An 8,890-nucleotide genomic window follows, 5' to 3' on the forward strand; every position below is an offset into this window, starting at 1 on the left:
GTCTTCCCGTTGGCATGGGCTTTTGAAAAATGTATTTCAATGGATCCAACCGAGAAATGAGGTAAGTAGTGTAGGATGACAAATAGTGTTTCAATTTTTGAGCTACCCATGTTAGGGCGCAACATGTCTTTTCCAGATGAGTATACTTAACCTCATAAGCTGTGAACTTCTTGCTAAGGTAGTAGATGGCCTGTTCTTTTCTGCCAGTGAGGTCATGTTGCCCCAATACACAACCAAATGAATTTTCCAAAACCGTTAAGTAAAGAATCAAAGGTCTTCCTGGCTCTGGCGGGACCAACACGGGTGGGTTCGACAAGTACCCTTTTATCTTATTGAACGCTTCTTGACACTCATCGGTCCATTTAACCGCAGCATCCTTTTTTAACAATTTGAAAATGGGCTCACAGGTTGTTGTGAGCTGAGCAATAAACCTGTTGATGTAATTTAACCTTCCCAACAAACTCATTACTTCAGTTTTGTTTCTTGGAGGTGGCAGTTCTTGGATGGCTTTGATCTTTGATGGGTCTAGCTCGATGCCTCGTCGACTGACTATGAATCCCAACAATTTTCCAGACGGAACTCCAAATGCGCACTTGGCAGGGTTAAGCTTGAGGTTGTACCTGCAAAGTCTTAAGAAGAACTTCCTCCAATCCCCAACGTGGTCGTCCTGATGCTTTGATTTTATGATCACATCGTCCACGTATACCTCAATCTCCTGGTGTATCATATCATGAAACATTGTGGTCATTGCTCTCATATAGGTCGCTCCGGCGTTCTTTAAACCGAATGGCATTACCCGGTAGCAATAAGTTCCCCATGGTGTGATGAATGCCGTCTTTTCTGCATCTTCTTCATCCATTAGAATTTGATGATACCCGGCATAACAATCCACGAAAGACCCTATATCATGCTTGGCACAATTGTCGATCAAAATATGGATATTGGGTAATGGGAAATTATCCTTTGGACTTGCTTTGTTGAGATTGCGATAGTCGACGCATACTCTAATTTTGCCGTCTTTCTTTGGTACAGGAACAATATTAGCCAACCAAACAGGATATCGAGTGACTCGAATGACCTTTGCTTCCAATTGTTTGGTGATTTCTTCCTTAATTCTCACACTCATGTCAGGCTTGAATTTTCTCAGCCTCTGCTTGACAGGAGGCACCGTTGGATCGGTGGGCAATTTGTGAACCACTAAATCAGTGCTCAGGCCCGGCATGTCGTCATACGACCATGCAAAAACATCTTTGAATTCTATGAGTGCTTTAATTAACTCCTCTCGGATCTTTGGTTCCAGATGGACACTTATTTTAGTTTCTCGGATATTATTCGTGTCCCCTATATTGATGTCCTCGGTATCACTCAAGTTAGGTTTGATTTTTTCCTCAAAGTGAATTAACTCTTTACTAATCTCTTCAAAAACCTCATCTTCATCATATTCTGATTCATAATCACAATATATTTCTTGAATTAATATTTCGGAACCAGATTGATTTTTAAGACTGGGCTGAGGATTCCTCATGCATGCTATATCACTAGAGCCAGCGTAAAAGGAACTGTACAGGAAAGAAGAAAAAGAAAAGAAAGCTATTAGGAATGATAATAAAAAGGAAACTGCTTTTTATTGGATGATGAAAGATAACAAGGTTTGCACACTTCAAAGAAACTGTAAGATAAGCTTTGGGATTACAACCCTGAAGTAACCCAAACAAACTGAAAGAAAATCAAAATAAACTACCAAGACTCCTTTCGAATTTGGAGAGGAGTGGCTTTCCAATTATTGAGCTTTGTTTCTGGCCCAACGAATTGAACTTCTGCGTTGCTACACCCTTCCGCTTTCCAACATATTCACATCACTAAACAATTTCTCGAACCTTTCAATTAATTCCTTCTCAGGATTGACCCGGGATTTAGGAATTGTTGTTATCGGGCTATTTTTAGCACCGGTCTTGACAAAAGACTTTGACAGATGTGGGACTGGTTTTTGAAGAACCCATGCTTGGTGTTTCAGCTTCCTAGCCCTTATCACATCATTGGCAGTGGGTATGAACCCCAAACCGAATGTTCCCCAGTTCTCGGGTAGAGATACTGGTTGTATAATTCCTTGCAAAGATAAACCCAGACCTTTACCGGGTATAAAGCCATTCTTTAACATTTCATAAGCTACCATGACTGATGCAGAGGATATCTTTGGATTTGGAAGATATTTCCCCTCTGGAATTTTCTCTATCGACACTATGTCGGTCACTTGGTATACCTATGGTCCCTGGTCATTTTCTGTTCCCTCGACTGATACAATGGTACTGCTGTGAGCATTTAAACTTTCTTCTCCATGTACGACTATTTCTTGATGATCCCATTCAAACTTGACAGCCTGATGTAGTGTTGACGGGACTTCTTTAGCAGCATGGATCCATGGTCGACCCAACAACAAGTTGTAAGAAACAGTTATGTCCAACACTTAGAATTCCATTGTGAATTCAACTGGCCCTATAGTTAACTCCAACACTATGTCGCCAAATGAATCTCTGCTTCCACCGTCAAACCCCCGTACGCAGATACTATTTTTCTGGATCCTCTCCTCTTTAATTTTTAATTTGTTTAAAGTGGAGAGAGGGCATATGTTTGCACTTGACCCATTGTCAACCAATACCCGGGTTACTACGGAGTTTTCACATTTCACGGTGAGGTAAAGAGCTCTGTTGTGCTCGGTACCTTCCACAGGTAATTCATCATCAGCAAATGTAATTCTGTTTGTCTCAAAGATTCTGTTGGCTATTTTTCCCAAATGATTTACAGAGATCTTTTCAGGAACATGAGCTTCATTCAGGATTTTCATCAACGCCAGACGGTGTTCCTCTGAATGGATCAGTAATGACAACAATGAAATTTGAGCGGGGGTCTTCTTTAATTGATCCACAACAGAATAATCATGGAGTTTCATTTTTCTTAAAAACTCATCCGCCTCTTCTTCCGTCACATCTCTCTTTGTTGGCATTGGATTGTTTTTAGTTTTTCTCAGCTCTTCGGGAGTAAAACATCTTCCCGAACGAGTCAAGCCTTGCACCTCACACACTTCTTCCTTGATTTCTTTTCCCTTGTACATTACAGTCACTCGTTCGTAGTTCCATGGGATGGCTTTGTTGTTGATGACCGGCAGCTGGATTACAGGTGCAATAATAACTCGATCTGTACGGGCTCCTTCCACGAATACAATGGGTTTGTTAGCAACCCCTGGTACTATCACTTTCGGCCTTTCTTTTTTTGCGGCAACTTTGCTCGATGATCCCTCATCGACTATCATAGACGGTTCATTACCATTTTTGTTCTGCTTAGACACCGGCTTCTCCTCCATTAACTGCTTATCTGGCTTGGTTTCATGAGACTTGATCATCATGACAGTTTGTGACGGCTTCTTTGTCTCCCCATCAGCATGTATGATTTCTATCATATTAGCCTCTTGATGGGCTGGCATTGGATTTCTATTGATATTTGGGGCTTCGGGGGGTTTGAACCTCGATTTTATTAGTATCAATCAGCTCTTGTATTGCATTTTTCAAATGCCAGCACTTCTCCGTATCATGGCCTGGTGCACCGGAGCAATATTCACAGCTAATGGTGTAATCCAAATTCTTTGGAGGAGGATTGGGTAGCTTGGATTGTATTGGTCTCAGCATGTCTAGCTGTCTCAGCCCGTGGAACAGACTAGTGTAAGACTCTCCCAATGGAGTGTAAGTTTTCTTTTTCTGTTCCCTTTCTCCCCTGAATGCTGGCCTAGGCCTGAAACCTGGTCCGGGATAGGCTCGTGGGTAAGTATTTGGTGTGACAGGAGCATGCCAATTGGTGTGAACAGGTGGCTGATTGTATGCTTGAGCATGGTTAATGGAAAAATGAGGCTCTGAAGGGTGATAGTAGTGTTGGGATGAATCATGGTGGTAAGCTGATTGGCGAGGTCGTTGCTGATTATAGTAAAGCGGTGAACCTCTGGGTCCCGGCCAAATTCCTGAATCAACTACTGCTGCTTCCTCCCTCTTCTTTCTTCCGATTCCTCCTACCCCACCTTGAATAGCTTGAGTAGTTGCCTTAATTGCTGAATAGCTCATGATTTTATTTGTCTTGAGGCCTTCTTCCACCATACCTCCCATCTTTACTACTTCGTTGAATGATTTCCCAACCGCTGAAACCAAATGGGCATAGTAAGTCGGTTCCAAGGCTTGGAGGAAGTAGTCTACCATTTCGCTCTCCTTCATAGGAGGATCCACTCTTGCTGCCTGTTCTCTCCACCGAAAACCATACTCTCTGAAACTTTCATTATGTTTCTTCTCAAATTTTGTCAAAGATAATCTATCTGGGATGATTTCCAGATTGTATTGGAAATGGTATGCGAATGCCTGTGCCAGGTCATCCCAGGTGTACCATCTCCCATGGTCCTGGCGTGTATACCACTCCAAAGCTGATCCGCTTAGACTTTGACTGAAGTAAGCCATTAATAATTCATCTTTTCCCCCAGCTCCTCGCATCTTGCTACAGAAACCCCTCAAGTGGGCTACTAGGTCACCGTGCCCGTTGTATAAGTCAAATTTGGGCATCTTGAAGCCAACTGGTAATTGTACGTTTGGGAACAAGCACAAATCTTTGTAGGCTACACTGACTTGCCCACCTAATCCTCGCATGTCTCTGAACGATTGTTCTAGACTCTTGACCTTCCTGAATATCTCTTCTTGCTCAGCATTTTTGGCTGGCTTGTCAATTTCGGTTGGGAGATCAAAACGAGGAGTGGTTGAATGAATTTCGGAGGCTTTGAGGGTGGGCTCCGGGGGGTAATATTGGTTGTCCTGGGCCTGGAATGTAGGCTCACTAGGAGATTTGTGGAATGTAGCAGGGGGAGGTGCTACGAAAACAGGAGTCATAGGTGGAGGAAAATATGGAACGGGTTTCGGAGGTGGAGACTGTGGTGTCTGAGATGTGGTGCCTCGGTAGTGCTGGTAAATGGGGAAGTTTGGGGATAATTCAGTGGTGATATTATCCTGAGTTTGAGTCATTGATGGAGCAGGGTTATTTGGGTAAGATGGGGGTAACTTTCCTGTAGACCAAGCTTGGTACATCTCAGCCATTTGCTGCTTGAGCTTAAACATCTCTTCTTTCATTTTCCCGACATCCATCTCCTCTATCTCCATACCTGTGTCAACATCTGGGATAGACATACTTTCGGGTATTGGTCCTTTTGATCTTGTGTGATAGTGATAATATGCCAGTATACTCTTTAGAGAAACTAACTGCTTGAATTCTGAAAATGGACAAATTTTTTAGTTTTGAGAGTTTAACACATATATAATCACACGTTGAGATGCAATGCTCCTAGACAAATAATCCCTTTCTATTATGCATTTGCTCGGCTGCTTGTGTCGTCCCAGCTTTCTTGAAATTTTTATTGTTATACACTTTTATTTATTATATATCTTTTATCGTGGTGGTCGAATCTTAGAGATTGCCTACGTATCATGCCTCACATGAATCAGACCTTGCGTAGTTCGGACCAAAGGCAATCACTTTTATTCATTACACAAAGATGGAATTACATTTGAAAACTTTTAAGAAAATGGCTTGAAAACACACACACTTAAATCAAAATAAAAGATACAATTCTTAACATCTCACAACGTGCCCCACTTTCCACTTTTGTTGTCAAATATTGGATTATCTGCTCAATGTGGGGCTTGACCTGGATGGCCTCCCAGCGTACGATACATCCTTTCCAACTCCATTGCTAGATGACGAGCAAAAGTGGGCGCATGCTCAGTAAATCTTTCATAATCCATTCCTTGGCAGTTTACATAACTTTGAGATGTGAAGACTGCCAGGTCGTGGATTTGTGCCCTGAAACCTTGGAGACGTTGGTCTTGGTCTTGCAATTGCTGCTGACGAGTGGTGGCTATATCTCTGACACGGTTTTCACGATCTAGAGCTGATTCTAATAGAGCTTAGAGTCTGGCCTACTCTAATCTTGCTTGCGATCTTTCCCTGTCGAGGTCTGCTTGTTGATGTTCTCTGTTGCATCTTCTTGCCTCTTCTATTTATGCACGAAGCTGGTCTTCTGATCGCATCCAATAGTCTTTTTCCTTCTTGAATTGTGCCTTGTCTTTTTCGGATTGCCTATCTTGGAGTTCCTTGTTAGATCTGGCTTCTTCGTTTAATTGTTGGATCCTTTCTTTTGCTTTGCTCAATGCCCTTTCGTTTTCCGCAAGAATGGAATCATAATCTTGCATTATTTCAAAGAGATTGGCGATGGTTTTTTAATCCTTCCAGCTCCTCTTTGACGTTTCAGAAACTCTTTTCATTTTTTGGAATCGAGCATGAAGATTTTCATTATCACAAGCTAGACTCTTTTTCTCGCCTTCGGCTTCTTGTGCTTGCAAATCTTTCTCCAAACTGAGGCTTCTTAGATTTTCTTTTAGGGCATGGATAGTTGCTTTGTACCCTTTTTCTTTTTCTCCCCAGATCAACCGCTCTTGGATTTTATCATTGAAGTTTTGAACATGGGGTCTTTTTGTTGGCCTTTTTAGCTCAGGTTCTGGTACATCATCCACGCGAGACCGTTTTTCGAACCACCTTGCATATCCAAGATTTATCTCACCCTTTGTAGCGTCTAGGACTTGAGTATCACTTTTCAAGTATCGGCACCCATTCCACATCTGCTGAAGTAGAGCTTCGGGAATAGTGGCTTCCGGGTGTAATTCGATTACTTGCCTTCTCAAATCTTCATCATCAGGAACTATTTGATATCTCCCTAGTTGCCTTAGGACTCTTAGTGGTGCATACGGCTGAATGCTTCTTAATCCCAATAGTAGTAGATAACTATTTGAGGTTGACATATGTATTACTTCCCTCATCGGGAGCCATCCTAGGGTCCATTCAATTTGATTTGCTGTTAAAGCCTTTAGATGAGATACCCATGCTTATATCCCTTCTGGAACCTGATAATTTTTTGTTCTTTCCTCATAGCTTTCGATGCAATTATCATTGTTTGACCCATACTGTATGATCTTGGGCTGTTGTTGGAGATGTTCAATCACCCACATTTGCAACAAAATTTTGCACCCTTCGAAGACTTTTGCTCCTGATTTGCATAAAGTCAAAGCCCGATAAATATCTGATAGAATGATGGGGACAAGGGTGTGATTTTCTTTAGTGGTGAGGATTTGCACAACTTTTGCGGTGCGAATATCAATTGTTCGCTCTTTATTTGGGAAGACCATGACTCCTAGAAAAGCCACCATGAAAGCAAATCGACGGTGCATCTGCCAAGTGTCTTTGTTTTGCTTATTAGTAAGGCTTTTCTCATGAATTTCGAACCCATCTGATTTTCCGAACCTTGAATACAAAAAGTTCAAGGAACAACATCCATTGATGACATTGCTTTTCCTGATTTGACTGCTGATGTTCAGAAGATCGAAGAATCGATGTACCGAAGTAGCCTTTGTGAATATCAAGCTTTTATTTCTTAAACTTCCGTCAAAACCAACATAGCCAGCTATCTCCTCTAATGTAGGAGTAAGCTCGAAGTCAGAGAAACGAAAAACATTGTGAACAGGATCCCAGAAAGTTACTAACGCCGCAATCAGATCATCACGGGATTTAACTTTCATAATGTCCGTGAGATTTCCCAAATGCTTGACGACCCATTTTTGACCGTCTTCGCCTAAATCATACCACCACATTTGAAGCTGACATAGAAATTCTTCCGTACTTGTGGATGAGGGGCTTTGTGTGGTGCTCATTTTGTATCTGAAATTTAATTTTGATAAAGTCAAAATTCATTTTGAAAATTTATACTAAAAAAATCATTTTCGAAATTTTTTTTATTTATTAAATACCTTTATTTCAAAATTTAAAACTATTTTTTTTCGAAATTTTTAAAAAAACCTATTTTATTCCTTTCTTCTCACCATGATTTTATTTAAGCTGGTCAACAAGCATGTTCGAGGCAAATGAATGCACAAGTACCAAGTAGGATGCATCATGATGGTCTTTTTATTTTGGGTTCACCTGTCCTAGACAGACCCAACCCCTGTGTTGAGTCTCCAAGGCCAAATGCATATGATGCAAATATTCGTTCCTACTAGGGATCCGGTACATGGCTGAGTTATTCTACGTGTAAAACCTTAGGTTGATTGTTCTAAACCTGGCTTACCCAAACGGACAGTTTGAGCCGAAGCGGGGGCAACGTACCGGGAGCACGAAAGTCTGCCCCCGGCCTAGTTACTTGTCCCAACTCCGTCTTATTTGGTATGACTCTAACAGAAAGGTGGGTCACGCGCACGTGTACACCATAAATTCAGAAGACTCAGAAAGAAGGGGGTTTCGTAGCAGTTGTATATATTCACAATTCAAATAATATTAAAGCGGTAAAAAAAACATTTAGCATATTAGCATATAAACAGTTGAAAATTATATAGTAAATAAAGCCAATTAACACAGATATTTTAAGCTCGAATTCTTTAAACCCTGAACCAATGGTTCTGGGTTACAATAACACTTATGTCCCCAGTAGAGTCGCCAGAGCTGTCGCACCTCCTTTTTACCGCACCCGCGGGGCGCGTGGGGAGTTTTCTCCAATTAAAGGACAGTCGAAACGGGATTTGTTTATTTGTTTCAGAGTCGCCACCTGGGAGTTTTAAGGCGTCCCAAGTCACCAATTTTAATCCCTGAATCGAGGAGAATATGACTCTGTTTATTATTCTGCGAACCAGAAATCCTGAGTAAGGAATTCTGTTAATCCGGAAGAAGGTGTTAGGCATTTCCGAATTCCGTGGTTCTAGCACGGTCGCTTAACTATTTTTATTATTGGCTTAATTATCTTGATTTTATTAAATACGTTTTGTTACGT

The sequence above is a fragment of the Nicotiana tabacum genome, chromosome 11, assembly GCF_000715075.1.
Source record: "Nicotiana tabacum cultivar K326 chromosome 11, ASM71507v2, whole genome shotgun sequence".
NCBI lineage: Eukaryota > Viridiplantae > Streptophyta > Magnoliopsida > Solanales > Solanaceae > Nicotiana > Nicotiana tabacum.